Genomic DNA, 16,093 nt, shown 5'->3' on the forward strand with positions numbered 1-16,093 from the left:
CTACAAACAGACAAACATCTGCCACACAATACACCAAATATCACTGTAGTCGAGAAGAAAGAAAAACAAGTTAAAATAATCGACATAGCAATACCAGGGGATAGCAGAATAGAAGAAAAAGAAATAGAAAAAAATCACAAAATACAAAGATCTACAAATTGAAATTGAAAGGCTGTGGCAGAAAAAGACCAAAATAATTCCCAGTGGTAATTGGCGCCCTGGGTGCAGTTCCAAAAGACCTTGAAGAGCACCTCAACACCATAGGGGCCACAGAAATCACCATCAGCCAATTACAAAAAGCAACTTTACTGGGAACAGTCTATATTCTGCGACGATATCTATAGCAACAACATTGAGGAAAAAATTCAGCCATCCCAGGTCCTTGGGAAGGACTCGATGTCTGGATAAAGCAAACCTGTTAATAACACCTGTCTGACTGTGTAAATAAATAATAATAATAATAATATTGCTGTTCCCAGTAAAGTTGCTTTTTGTAATTGGCTGATGGTGATTTCCATAGGGGCCACAGAAATCACCACCAGCCAATTACAAAAAGCAACATTACTGGGAACAGCCTATATTCTGCGACGATATCTAAAATAACCAACAGTAATGATGAGAAAATTCAGCCATCCCAGGTCCTTGGGAAGGACTCGATGTCTGGATAAAACAAACCAGTCAATAGCACCTGTCTGACTGTGTAAATAAATAATAACAATATGATTAATTAAATTAATTAGTTAGTTAGTTAGTTACTCAATAAACAAAACAGTAAGTTCCACATTTGGGCCTGCTTTGGCAAGAGGAGAGCTGGTCTTGTGCTACTGAGCATGAATTGTCCCCTTTGCTAAGTGGAGTCTGCCCTGGTTTGCATTTGGATGGATGCTACATGTGAGTGCTGTAAAGTACTCCCCTTAGGGGATGGGGCAGTAGCTCAGTTGAAGAGCATCTGCTTGCATGCAGAAGGTCCCAGGTTAAGTCCCTGCATCTCCAGGTAGAGCTGAGAGAGATTCTTGCCTGAAACCTTGGAGAGCCACTTCCCGTCAGTGTAGACACTACTATGCTAGATGGGCCAATGGTCTGACTTGGTATAGCGGTACAGTTGCAAAGCCAGAAGTGCAAGCATTCTCTCTGGCAGCCCCCATAGGCACACTCACCCCATGCCCTATAGCCATGCCCACCCCAATGGCCACAACCCCACTTAGAAAGATGCAATAATTTAGAGGGTTCTATTACAAGAAGTAAAGGATAGTTTCCTTTAACATCATGTAGCTATTCACCCAGAAGAGCAATCTGGCTAGTCAGCCACAAAGGGTGGAAGATACTCCTTGTAACTAGGGATGTGCACAAACCTGTTCAGAGGCCCTTTTACGGGCCTCCGAAGAGGTTTGGAAGACCGGCAATTCGACCGATTTGAAGGCAGGGGGATACCTTTGGGGAAGGTGCTCTTACACGCCCCCCCCCACATTTGCCCCACTGGCGCTGCAGTTTAAAAGGGTCCAGCGGGGCGGCAGCGTACCTCCCTGTCACCCTGTTTGCCTCCTTGGACCAGAAGTACCCGGCACGTGTGTGCACGTCGGGCACATGCGTGCACACGTCACGCTCGCTCACATGCATGTCAGGCACAAGTGAGCAAGTGCAACATGTGCGCACGTGCCTGATGTACGTGTGTGCTCTGGGTACTTCTGGTCACTTCTGGTCCGAGGAGGCAACGGGGTGGCAGGGAGGTACACTGAAGCCCCGCTGGACCCTCTTAAACTGCAACGCCAGTGGGGGAAATGCGGTGGGGGGAGAGGGTAAGTGCACCCTCCCCAGTCCTTAAAGGTACCCCCCCTCCACCCTCAAGCCACACCCTGCCAGTTCCATCCTACTTGTAACGGAAGGCTGGGGAAATGGTTATAAAATCAATTGTATTCAATTATGTAGCAAGCTGTTGGAATAGCAGCAGCAGCATACCCTCTTTACCTGAATCCAAGACTAGATTTTTTCCAAGTTCTTTAATGTTAGAAACTGGATTCTCACCTTAAATTCAGAGTCCTCTTCCTTTTGGGTAAATACAGGCAACCTGTATTTAACCTGTATTTTTTTAAGGGAGTCGCCTTAAATCCAGAGTCGTCTTCTATATGGGAAAATACAGTACTATTTCTATTTAGAAAGCAAAGGACTTTGCATCCCTGCTGAGACCAGAGAGGGTGGAAAAGGTCTGGACTGTGTCCCTGCCTCTCCCTGCAGCACTACACCACTGCTTATAAGGCAGCTTCCTATGTTCCTAAGAGGACTACAACTCCAGGTCCTGTTCGGATAAAAGAATTTCCTATTTCAAACTGGTAGCCCTGGCCTAGCTATAGAATTAAGTCAGGCTGCACTACTGTTTGCCTCTTGCTCCCTAACTCAATCAACTAGAGACGGAAACACACCACATCACAGTCCTAGAGAGATAACAGACTGCTGAAGTGCGCCCTCAAGTGACACCTCTCGTAATTTGTATGTGACTTGTGGTACACTTGCTCATAAACTTGGCCACCACTGAACCAGAGCATGCCCCAGAGAGCAATTCCCTGTTCTTTGGAAAAACTATGCCGTGCCATTTGTTAACTGTAAGTCATGTGTCTCTAGCCAGGCTGCAATGATTAACTTTCAGTAAGCAATTCAAAATGATTTGCTTACCATTATCTAGTTTGAGATACTGGTATATATTGCTTTTTTTAAAAAGAGAACAACAAACTTGCAGGATCATAAAGAAGAAACAAGATGTTGCCAAATATGGGCAATGATGTCATCATCTTAAAATTTGGGTTTTTTTTAAGAAAAGAAAAAGAAAAGAAAAAGAAAACCTTTAATTGGCCAAGAGCTTCACTCTTGTTAATGAATTATTTCTGTTAGTCCATGAGCCAGGCCCACAAATTTTGGCAATCGATATCAGCTCTGGGGATGAATGCTCATTGTGATTTTTGGCAACATTTACCTCCCTAGAGATGGGAAATAGGTAATAGCATATTGATAGCATTTACAGGTGTCAATTTTATCACTCCTTCTTTATCCCTACATTCAATTTTAGGGTAAAATTGCAGTCATTTCTGCACAATGGAAAGGGTTAGGGTCAGGGTTAGGGTAAGAATGAACAAATTGTACTTTTCCCATGAAGTAATATTTGGAGGACATTCCTGCCAATTTTCATTGTCATTCCTCTATTGATGAAATTTATAGCAGTTTTTGTGTTTTTAAAACTTTTAAAAGCTTTTAAAACACCATTGTACATTTGACTACTTCAGGCCTGATGGTCAGGACAATATACACATAGCAACACACTGAAAGCTGAAAGTATTGCAATGCTATCACCTATTTTCCATCTCTAGGGGTGGAGACCTTGTCAAAAAATCACAATGAGCATAGGGACATAGGAAGCTGCCATATACTGAGTCAGACCATAGGTCCATCTAGCTCTGTACTGTCTACACAGACTGGCAATCCAAGGTTGCAGGCGGGAATCTCTCTCAGCCCTATCTTGGAAAAGCAAGGGAGGGACCTTGAAACATTCTGATCTTCCCAGAGTGGCTCCATCCCCTGAGGGGAATCTTTTACAGTGCTCACACTTCTAGTCTCCCATTCATATGCAACCAGAGTGGACCCTGCTTAGCTAAGGGGACAAGTCATGCTTCCTACCACAAGACCAGCTGTTCATCCCCCCAGATGGTAACAACCACCCTAGCTGGCTCATGTACTATGTGGCTCAGCTGTTCAACTAGTTTGACTGAGCTGCATGGGTTGCCAGTTTCTTTCCAGGGCCCGGGCCCAGTTCAAAGTATTTCTATATGGTCCGGGCCTAAATAATTTTAGAGAACACCCTTCTTCAGCACTGCATTTCCTGTAAGAATATAAAACACGTATATTTATGCAGAGAGACCCTCAAGGCCATGTTGAAGAAAGATCATCCTGGAGAGAATCTATCTTTGTGCTTGCTAATTGTTGACACCGACTTGAAGGCACTCAATCAATCAATCAATCAGTCTTTATGCAAATATGCATTAGCCGGAACATTTCAACGCACAACTTAATATACACCCATTTCCCATATTTCTTTCCCCACTCCCCACTCTGTCTCTAAAGCAGAGGTCATACTGACCAGTGCAGGTCACAGTCATGCTCAGCCGTGCAGCACAGCACGGCAATCACCACCTGAGACAGACTAAAGAGGATTTGGGGGCCCCAGGGGGTAGAGGCCCTGCACTTTGGTCGGAGGTCTCGGGGTAAGAGCGCCTCTGGGATTGATACTTTGCTCTATGTGCCATTATGTTGCAGGCCAATCGTTTCTATGCATTTTTACTGAATTCAGTGGGATTTATTCCCAAGCAAGTTTTCATAGGATGGGCTTAGCAAGATAATACTGAGTACTGCATGGAATAGGGCAGGGGTCCTCAAACTTGGGTACCCAGATGCTGGTGGACTATGACTCCCATCATCCCTTCAGTCACTGCACCTGTGGATGATGGGAGTTGTGATCCAGTGGCATCTAGGGACACAAATCTGAGAACTCCTGGGGCTGGGTATTGTTAGTGGTGGCACCCACACTGTGAAACAACCTCCCTAGGGAGCTCTACCAGTCTCTACCATTCTCCTGCAGTTTCCCAGATTATTAAAACTTTTCTGTTTTAAAAGCACTTCTAGCTTGATAGGATAGATTCTTGTTTTCTTCTGCAGCTTTTATTAAATTGTTCACACACACAAACACCTGAATTGAGAATTTTAATTGCATTATTTTGATGTTTTCTCTTTGTATATCGTCTTGAGCATTTTACAGAAAGGCAAGAGCTAAATTCAGTGAATAAATAAATAATGATTATACAAGCTTTCAAGTTACACAGAATGCTTCATCAGGCAGAATTATTTAGCAGCCTCACTAATAACTTTTGCCCTGGAAAATCTGTGAATTATTCATAGACATTATTCCTCTGCTACTTCATAAACATTTTATAGCGCCACCTCAGGCCTTCGCATTTGCATAGATTCCACTGGAGCAAATTGGAACCCTGGGTCATAAAGCTATTAACAGCTGTATTGTAAAATATGTTCTCGCGGGGGCCTGGCTGGCCTTTCTGTTCTTTCTTGTAAGCTTTTAATATCCATGCTGGGGTGGAGAAAACTGTGCCAGGTGTTCTTGGGATGGAAATGAGCTAACGTATTATATGATGCAACTCCCATTTCTTCCAGAAATCAAGATTCTTGTGAAAAAAGGAACTCCTAGTCACATTTAGAACAGCCTTTTGTAAACATCCCCAGATTTAATGTAGAACACAAAAGGCATGAATCACATTGCAGAAGGCGCTATAGTCAGGGGAAGTGACCCTTAGGAAGATTGCTTCCGTAATTTGGGTTTTGCAATGAACGAGAAGGACTTTCAGAGGATCTGTAGGAAACTGATAGTGGCTTATTTAACTCTGGTCTCACTGAAACTTGCCCCCACCCCAAAAGGGGCTTGATGCAGGGCATTTCCTCAGATAAAAATTACATGATCTTTTTAGGGAGGTGTTTAATATTTTGTTTGCAGCATATATCTGGTGGGTTCTATGTTTTTTAAAAAACTTCTTAACTCGTAATTTTAAATTTGGTTTTATCTGCTGCTTGTTTTTCATTAATTTCTATTGATTTTATTAATTTTATGTTGTTTTATAGTGTATCTGCTTTTACTGATTTTATGAGCTGCCCTGAACAGAACTGTCCTGGAGGGGCAGGGAATAAACATTCTAAATAAATAAATAAATAAATAAATAAATGATTCTGCAGGCCATATTTTGATCCTGTCATTGTAATTGCCTCAAAGGCAAAGCACATCTCCCCAAGAGTGAGGTTTGCTTTAAAACATTGTATTCAGTGCTTGCATAAGAGCTGAAAAAGAACCAACCATGTGAGTGTTTGGGAATTTGGAGCAAACGATAAAGCATTGCAATGGAAGCAAAGTGATGCACTTTAGGGATCATACAGAGGATTTTTTCAGTTCAGAAAGTGCATGGAATTTCAGAAGTCCCACTTCAAATAGTAAACATGATGGCACAAGCTTAGGTAGAACAAGTAACACCTTTATCCGTCTTTCCTCAATTTCACAACACACAGGTGAGCTAGTTATGGTCAGATACATACCAACCTCCCCCTCCTACACAACAGCTGCACCTCAGATTCGAGATTAAGAATGGGAGAGGTTGTCACAGTAAGACAACAACCTGGGAGCAATGGGGGAGGTTGTCACTGCAATTTGTGTGCTGAGTAGGCTTGAGCCCGAAACATTTCGGCGGTGGGGGCGATTGGCGTTTCGGCGCCGGCGGGGGTAGGGCTTTAAGGGCGGGGGAGAGTGTACTCACCCCCCCGCCGCATTTCCCCCGCCGGCGCTCTCGGAATTAGAAGCCCCTCGGGACGGCAGCGTTCCTCCCTGCCGTCCCGTTGCCCCCATCGGCCGGAAGTGGCCGGAAGTCCCGTTTGCGCGCACGACGGGCGCACGCGCGAACGGGACTTCCGGCCACTTCCAGCCGACGGGGGCAATGGGACGGCAGGGAGGAACGCTGCTGTCCCGAGGGGCTTCTAATTCCGAGAGCGCCAGCGGGGGAAATGCGGCGGGGGTGTGTGTGAGTACACTCTCCCCCGCCCTTAAAGCCCTACCCCCGCCGTGCCGAACAACCTTTCGTGCACATCCCTAGTGCTGAGTTAGTTAATGTGTGTGTTCCTTTAAGAGACATGGCTGAGGAGCAATCTCTGTAGGTCTCCAGTTTGTTCAGTTTGTTGAAGCTGCACTAGAAAGTTAAAGTAGTTCTGTTTCCTCCTTTATGAAAAGGAATGCAGTCCCTGCTACACCTCCAGCTCCATTCCTCGCTGGATTCTATCACTTTAGTAGGGGTGTGCAATTTGGATTTTCTGTGTTTCGATTTGTAACCGAATCAAAACAACCCTGATTCGATTTGGATCCGAATCTGACCCATCCAAATCACCCCAAATTCGATTCGGATCTGAATCGCGGCTGATCCGAATTGAATCGATTCGGGTTTTGGATCTGTCCTGTTAATTTCCCTAGATTCCCAGCTTTCATTTTTTAAAAAAGCTAAGCTCTAGCCCTTATAGAAGTGGAGTTATGGAGCAAAATGTGTGGTCACTATTTTTTAAGTGTTCGGATAGATAGATAGATAGATAGATAGATAGATAGATAGATAGATAGATAAATCTTTATTGTCATTGTCCTGTGCAGAACAACGAGATTCAAAAGAATCTACAACCACTACTACAGGACCTAACAAGAATAATCTAAACATATACCCATACGCCCCCCTCCCATCAACCCACTAAAAACCCACTAAAAAACTCTAAAAACTAAATACAAAAAACCCCTCAGAAGCTGTGTTTTGCTGCGTTCAAAGCTGAGACCGCTTTTGGGTAGAAGCTACTTCTCAAGCGGCTGGTCCTAGTCTTTATGACCCTATACCTCCTTCTCGAAGGCAGAAGCTGAAAGAGATCGTTTCCAGGGTGCGTGGGATCCTGCGCTATCTCCACAGCTTTATTATAACATCTAGTGGCATAGATTTGATCTAAGGTAGGAAGAGTACATCCAATTATTTTCTCCGCAGTCTTAACAACCTTGGACAGCAGTGTTCTTTCTCTGGCTGTACAACTCCCAAACCACACACAGATCCCATAAGTCAACACACTCTCTATAGCATAGCGATAAAACACCAACAATAGATTACTTGAGAGATTAGTCCACCGGAGAACTCTCAAGAAGTATAATCTCTGCTGTGCTCTCTTCACCAGATCTTTGGTGTTTGCTCCCCATGTCAGGTCATCTCTCAGCTCCATTCCCAGAAATCTAAACACCGAAACCCGTTCCACACAAATCCCTTCAATAATGAGTGGCTGGAAATCCAATTTGCATTTCCTGAAATCCACAATGATCTCCTTTGTTTTCTTTAAATTGAGGAATAAGTTATTCTCCCTACACCACTCTGTCAGCCTCTCCACCTCCTTCCTATAGGCCGACTCCCCTTCTTCAGCAGTAATCAGACCAACCACAGTTGTGTCGTCTGCAAACTTAATAATCCTATTGCTGAGGTAATTGGGAACACAATCATATGTGTAAAGCGTGTACAAAAGTGGACTCAACACGCACCCCTGCGGCGTCCCTGTATTTATACTGAGATCCGTCGAGACATGAGAGCCCATCCTGACCCGTTGAGAACGATCTGATAGAAAATTCAGTATCCACCTGCATAAGCACGGTGGAAGCCCCAGGTCCAATAATTTTGGCACCAATCTATATGGGAGAATAGTATTAAATGCAGAGCTAAAGTCTACAAAAAGCAGTCTTGCATAATTCCCTTGTTTCTCCAAATGGGTCAGGACAGTGTGTAAGGCCATAGTCACAGCATCCTCCGTGGATCTCTTCTTCTTCTTATATGCAAATTAATAAGAATCAAATCCATCTGGCAAACAAGCCATAATACGATTCCGCACCAATTTCTCAAAGCATTTCATTATGATGGGTGTAAGCGCCACAGGTCGAAAGTCATTCAGGCTATCTATATTAGATTTTTTTGGCAGAGGTACGATAGAAGAGGATTTCAGACAAGATGGAACAGTGGCTTGGGCCAGAGATCGATTGAAAATCTTCGTAAAAATTTCTGCCAGTTGTTCCAAGCAGTCTCTCAACACCCTACCAGCCACTCCATCAGGGCCCATAGCCTTCCTCACATTTATTTCCTTTAGTACCCGCCTCACTTCCCCCTCTTCCACTTTAACAGCATTTTCCACTCTAACAACATTTTCCTCGGGGAGTAAGAACAGTGACTCCGGCAGCACTCCTGGAACCACTGCCGGTGTTGCCTCAAACCAGGCAAAAATGGTATTCAGCTCCCCCACCAGGGAGGCACTACTCTCTACAGTTGATGGATTGTTAGATTTATAGCCAATAAGTTGCTTAACCCCCTGCCACATTTGTCTAGTGTCATGGCTGCTCATATAATTCTCAATTTTCCCTTTATACTCAGCTTTTGCCTTCTTAATACCCCTCTTCAAATTCGCCCTTTCTATGCTATACAATGCTCGATCTCCAGTTCTAAAAGCAAAGTTTCTGGCCTTCAACAGCCTCCGAACTTCCCCCGTCATTCAGGGCTTCCTATTTGGATACATCTTCACATACTTTTCCCTGGTGACGTTGGCTGTACAAAATTTAATATAATCCAGGACCGTTGATGTGTGGATCTCCAGATCATGATGGTCAAACACATTCCAATCAGTCTCCTGAAAACAGTCCTGCAGCTGTTGAGAGGCTCCCTCAGGCCACACTATAACAGTACGTGTTGATATCGGGGCTTGCTTTCTGAGAGGTATGTACGCTGGTGTCAAAAGCAGGGACACATGATCTGACCTGCCAAGGTGAGCCAAGGGCTTAACCTCAAATGCCCGTTTAATGTTCGTATACACCTTGTCAAGCGTATTTCCCTCCCTCGTTGCACACTTGATGTACTGATGAAATTTCGGGAATACTGCCTTCAAGTCTGTGTGGTTGAAATCCCCCGCAATAATATGCACTGCCTCTGGGTATTTGCTCAGTTTACTATTAATGTTCTCATACAAAATACTCATGGCCTCGTGTGCGTTTGCAGTTGGTGCCACATACACCACCGTCAATACTACTGCTGTAAATTCCCGAGGGAGATAAAAAGGTCTACATTTAATCATTAAAAACTCCACATCCGGGGAGCAGTGGCTATCCAGCCTAACAGAGTTTGTGCACCATTCGTGATTTACATAGATACACACACCCCCACCTTGTTTGTTGTTGGAATTCTCTGTTCTATCGCACCGGTATACCGTGTAGCCATGTAATTCAATAGCTGTATTTGGAATATATGAGTGAAGCCATGTCTCTGTGAGCAGCAACAAACAGCAGTCTCGGATATCACCTTCAACTCTAACACGCAGCCTCCATTCGTCCAATTTGTTTACTAAGGACCTCACGTTAGAGTAAAAGATACTTGGGAGTGATAATTTATGTCGTTGTTTCCTTAACTTTGTCCTCACTCTCGTTGGACCCCGTCCTCTGCAGCCTCTTTTCTGCTTTCGCTCTCTCCGTCTCCTCCTCCTCCTCCTCCAACTCCAGTAATTTATGATTTCTGGAATCTTACAAGCCCGCAGACGCTCCCACACAACACAGCTTCCACAGTTCCTCCTTCTACTTCTAAAAAACAACAATTCCTGACGACTGTAAATCAATCTCCGTCTCCAAGTCAAGGAGCTCTCAGCCGCAGCGTCCGAACGCGCCGCCATCTTGATTGAAGAGGATTTTTTGGTGTATAACAACTTTCACTCAATGAATCCTTATGAAGATTCACTACACACTTTCATTTCTTCTATTCATTTTGACTGTCTTTTAGACAGTGCCAATTGTCAGCTGCCATGTGCCAACTACACCCCATTCCCACCCACAAGGCAGTGAGGTACTACTCAGTTTAAGTTAAGTGCCTAATAGGTAGAGGCTACCACCCAAATTGCAGAGGAATTGGACAAAGGGCTGATTTTTGGTGAATTGTTGAAGGTTTAGTGTCTTTGAGGCAGATTTGGGGCATAAAGTGGGATCTGGGGTGAAAGAGTGTGGTGAGATGGTAGTGCCTAATGGGTGGAGTAACCAAAGTACCCAATGGGTACCACCCAAATTAATTATTATTATTATTATTACATTTATATCCCGCTCTTCCTCCAAGGAGCCCAGAGCAGTATACTACATACTTGAGTTTCTCTTTCACAACAACCCTGTGAAGTAGGTTAGGCTGAGAGAGAAGTGACTGGCCCAGAGTCACCCAGCTAGTATCATGGCTGAATGGGGATTTGAACTCGGGTCTCCCCGGTTCTAGTCCAGCACTCTAACCACTACACCACGCTGGTTCTCTAATTGCAGAGGGATTGGGCAAAGGGCTAGTTTTTGGTGAATAGTTGAAGGTTTAGTGTCTTTGAGGAAGATTTGGGGCATAAAGTGGGATCTGGGGTGGAAGAGTGTGGTGAGGTGGTAGTGCCTAATGGGTGGAGGCTACCACCCAAATTGCAGAGGGATTGGGCAAAGGGCTAGTTTTTGGTGAATAGTTGAAGGTTTAGTGTCTTTGAGGAAGATTTGGGGCATAAAGTGGGACCTGGGGTGGAAGAGTGTGGTGAGGTGGTAGTGCCTAATGGGTGGAGGCTACCACCCAAATTGCAGAGGGATTGGGCAAAGGGCTGGTTTTTGGTGAATAGTTGAAGTTTACTCATCTTTAAGGTTTTTCCCTATAAGGTATAATGGAGGTTTCAGCAGTCCCATAAGTGCACTTGGAGGGTGCTGGGGTGACCCAGAGTGAGTGGTAGTGTAGTGCACATAAGGTGCCAGCCACTCCCATGGGGTTGCTAACCCATGGGGTACAGGGTTCTGTTGTTTCTGAGGTGGTCTGAGTGTAGATTCTATGGTAGCAAATGAGAGTGGATTCATGGTTTGTATTGAAAATCTCATTTGCTACCAGAGACTCTACTCTCAGAACAGCTCAGAAACAACAGAACTCTGAACCCCATGGGCTAGAAACCCATGGGGGTGGCTGGCACCCTCTGTTCACTACACCACCACTCACTCTGGGCCACCCCAGCACCCCCCAAGTACAGTTATGAGGCTGCTGAAACCTACATGATTCCCTATGGAAAACTTCAACAATTCACCAAAAACCAGCCCTTTGCCCAATCCCTCTGCAATTTTGGTGGTAGCCTCTACCCATTAGGCACTTAACTTAAACTGAGTAGTACCTCACTGCCTTGCGGGTGGGAGTGGGGTGTAGTTGGCACATGGCAGCTGACAATTGGCACTGTCTAAAAGACAGTCAAAATGAATAGAAGAAATGAAAGTGTGTAATGAATCTTCATAAGGATTCATTGAGTGAAAGTTATTATACACCAAAGAATCCAAACACTTGAAAAATAGTGACCACACATTTTGCTCCATAACTCCACTTCTATAAGGGCTAGAGCTTAGCTTTTTTTTTAAATGAAAGCTGGGAATCTGGGGGAATTAACAGGACAGATCCGAAACCCGAATCAATTTGAATCGAATCAGCCGCAATTCGATTTGTACCCGAATCTAGCCAATGGACCACAGGGGTGATTCGTTTTGTCTCCAAATCACCCGAATCAGCTAGATTCGAGTACAAATCAATTTGTATCCAAATCAATTCGCACATCTCTACACTTTAGCTTCCTCTTCTGGTCTGCTGTGTGGCAAAACTGAACTTCCCTTTCCTTCAGCAAATGGGGGAAACAACAGGAATGAGGTGCAGGGGTGCAGATCCCCCCCCACTAAATATTGGAGGAGTTCCCCCATCATTTTATTGAGCTCCCTACTGCCACACTGAATAACCGCACCCTGCCACACCAAATCACTCACATTTTCAATCTCCAAAACCTATTTTTCTCCCCCTGCCTCAAAGGAGTCTTTCCTCTCCCCACCAAAAGATTTAACTGAGGAATTGCCCCTCAAGCTTTCCCAGGGAACCAGGCCAGTGAATACCTTAAGTGGTTCAGCAGTCAAATTCTTGACTAACAAGCAGAAGGTTGCTGGTTTGAATCCCTGCTGGTACTATATTGGGCAGCAGCGATATAGGAAGATGCTGAAAGGCATCATCTCATACGGCAATGGTAAACCCCTCCTGTATTCTACCAAAGAAAAACCACGGGGCTCTGTTGGCGCCAGGAGTCGAAGTCGACTTAACGGCACACTTTACCTTTAAGAAAGAAGCAAAGCACTGAAAGCCATCTCTTTAACCACTGGAAGGTCTGCTCTCGTTTCTGAGATTGCGCATATCCTCATGTTGCTTGTTCAACAATCATAAGAGCTATGTCTGCAATAACCATTATAACTTTCAGGATGTGAGATTCTGTGAGGAAAACCAAACTCTGCACTTCTGTGTTGCAGTTCAGTGGATGAAAGGAATCTACAAAACAATGATGGCAGAGAAGCAGGGTAGTTGAAGGTGCGGGCTTCTGACTCAGGATAGTTAATAATTGTATTTATGAAACTATTTGCCCTAAGAATAGCAGTAATAAAGTACATGGGAAAGAGGAAGCAGTACTATTAGGGTAGATAAGATTGAGATAGATAAAATGCTTATGTTGGTATATTTGCTTCCAACAGGGTATATATCCACATATTTTGACATTTGATCTATTAATTGTTACTCACATGGCTGCACATAACCAGCAGAAAGCCATGGAGATATCTATCTATCTATCTATCTATCATCTCCATGGCTTTCTGGTGGTTTTGTGCAGCCATGTGAGTAACAATTAACAGATCAAAGGTTAAAATCTATGGACTGTACATTACTTCAATATTTGCGGTACAGGGATTTTGCAGAATACACTTTGCCTGGGCTGTTTGGTGTTCTCAGAGGACATGCACAGTCACACGATTGATGGTGGAGTTCTGAAAACACAGGACAAGTAGGACATCAGAGGTAGAGCTACCTGTGTTACAAGGTGTCCTTGGAACACAAGCTGCCCTGCCCCAGAGGGCTGCCTCACGGGCTTCCGGATCCCCCCTCTGGATAGCTGGCCGTTCCTGCTGCTGCCCACCTCCATTGCTGGCCGCCTCTGCTGCTGCCATTGCCTGCCCACCTCCTCCTCCTCCTCCTCTCCTCCTCTGCTGCCTGCCTGGCTCCTCCTCTGCCTCTGCTGCTCACTCCTCTGCTGCCTGCCTGTCAGCCCTTCTGGCTTCTGGTTCTCAGACTGGGAGCCAGAAGGGCTAGTATGGAGGTGATTGCAGGTGAGTGGGCAGCAAGAGCAACAGTGGCCATGGGAGGTCAGACCAGTGGGAAGGTGCTGCTGCAGGTGAGGAGGGGCCATGTTCACATCACCATAGGAGCCCTGGGAGACACGCTCACCACCACAGGGGGACACAGCCTCTCCCTTTCCCCTAATTCTGCCACTGGCTGTGCAATCCTATGCATATTTTCTTGGGACTAAGTCCTATTGTTTTCAATGGGCCTTACTCCCAGGGTGGAATCTTGTACACCCTTACTTGGGAGTAAACCCTACTGAACTCTGTGAGACTTATTTCTGCATAAACATGCACAGGATTGCATTCGGCATACACTGGCTGATATACTGCACAACCGTACATCAGCTTAGTAATGTTGCATGCATGCATACCCTAGCGGACTGAGGAAAGAGGCTCCTTTTAAAGTGGTGATTCCCTTCTGTGTAGCAGGGGGAGAGCAACTGTCCCAATCCAACCCCAGCACAGCATCCCTCCAGTGGCTGTTGGTGGTATCTACTTTGTGTTTCCCTTTAGATTGTGAGCCCTTTGGGGACAGGGAAGCATCTTTATATTCATTATTTATTTTTTCGATATATTAATTGTCGATGTAAACTGCTCTGAGAACTTTTGTTGAAAAGCGGTATATAGATATTTGCAGTAACAGTAATAGCAAGATATGCAAGGTGTGCAAATGCAAAATTTGTGCAAATGACAATACATGAGACCACTGAAAATAATGGACTTACTGTGGTGCCATTCCCTGAATGCGCGGGTGCCATTTGCGTGGTCAGCATGGTGTTGCTGACTACTGAAATGGTGCCTGTGCATGTGTGGATGCCATGTGTGTGCCAACGTCGTGTGTGCAGGCTGTAGGGAATAGCGCCACAGCCCTGTGGATAAGCAGGGCTAGAAAAGCAGCAGGGCGGCAACGGAGCAGGTAAGGACCTGTTTACTGGCTCCTTAAGAGAACCGTTCCCTGCCCCGCTGAACCGATTCGGCTGCGGCTGTCCAAGCCAGTTCGGTGCTTCCCAAAGGAGGTGCTGAACCAGCTCGTGCACATCCCTACTAGCTGTAAGCATTGTGGAGAGCAACAGTTTAAAAAGCAAGTTTCTTATAAAAGTTGTATATGCCTGAAGAGTATGGAAATATTATGTAATAGTCAAAGCAACAGATTTGTAGCCAAGCAAGCCAGCAACCCTACTTTTCAGTATAGAACCTTTTCAGTAGAGAATTAATAAAGTTCTGTTTTATTCATTTATTCTGTTTTATAGGAACCTAGTCTGTACCCCCAGGACTACAGCATTGCATTACCTCCGCAGAAGACCCTTACATACTCTGCCCCAGGATCTGACCCTTACATACTTAGATCCTGGGCAGAGTTGCCAGAACCTAAGGGGTATACTCATGGGTCAAATGGGCCGTAAGCCAGAATTTGGCTTTTTAAAAGACAAATCTGGCCACCTAGTCCTGGGGTCCTGTAGACAGGATTCATACCAAGGTTTTCAACGGTGGCAGAGAAATAAAGGAATGCTGAGAGGAATGAAAATCATTAAATTAAATTAAACCAGTGCAAGCTGGAAACCTCCCTCATGACAGTCACTCATTAACTTCCTGTAAACACTGAAAACTCTTTCCCTTTAAAATTAGTGGCTGACATGATGCACAGTGTAATGGAGATGCTGTGTGTTGCATCAGGGCTGCTGCAGACTTGTATGCAATCCTGATGTTATAGAGAACAGGCAGTTGCACAAGCAGCGCAGCTGCATTTCCTCCCATTGTTGTGAATGGGAGAAACTGCAGCAGCACTGCTTATGCATCTGCCTGTTCTCTACAGCATTGCGACTGATTTACAGGTCCGCAGCAGCTCCAATGCAGTGTGCAGCCTCTCCATAATGCTGTGCATCATAAGAACATAAGAATAACCCTGCTGGATCAGGCCAAAGGCCTATCTAGCCCAGCATCCTGTTTCACACAGTGGCCCACCAGATGCCTCTTGGAAGCCCACAAGCTAGAGGTGAGGGCACACCCTCTCTCCTGTTGTTGCTCCCCTGCAATTGGTATTTAGAGGCATCGTACCTGTGAGGTTGGAGAGGGCCTGTAGCCACCAGACTAGTAACCATTGATAGGCCTGTCCTTCTGCTGGCCAATGGCTGTAATAAAATTGATGATGATGATGATGATGATAGGCCTGTCCTTCATGAATTTGTCTAAGCCCTCTTTAAAGCCATCCAAACTAGTGGCCATCACCACATCCCATGGCAAAGAACTCCATAGATCAGTTACGCTGTGTGAAAA

This window comes from Hemicordylus capensis, chromosome 3 (genome assembly GCF_027244095.1).
Source record: "Hemicordylus capensis ecotype Gifberg chromosome 3, rHemCap1.1.pri, whole genome shotgun sequence".
In the NCBI taxonomy this organism is placed as follows: Eukaryota; Metazoa; Chordata; class Lepidosauria; order Squamata; family Cordylidae; genus Hemicordylus; species Hemicordylus capensis.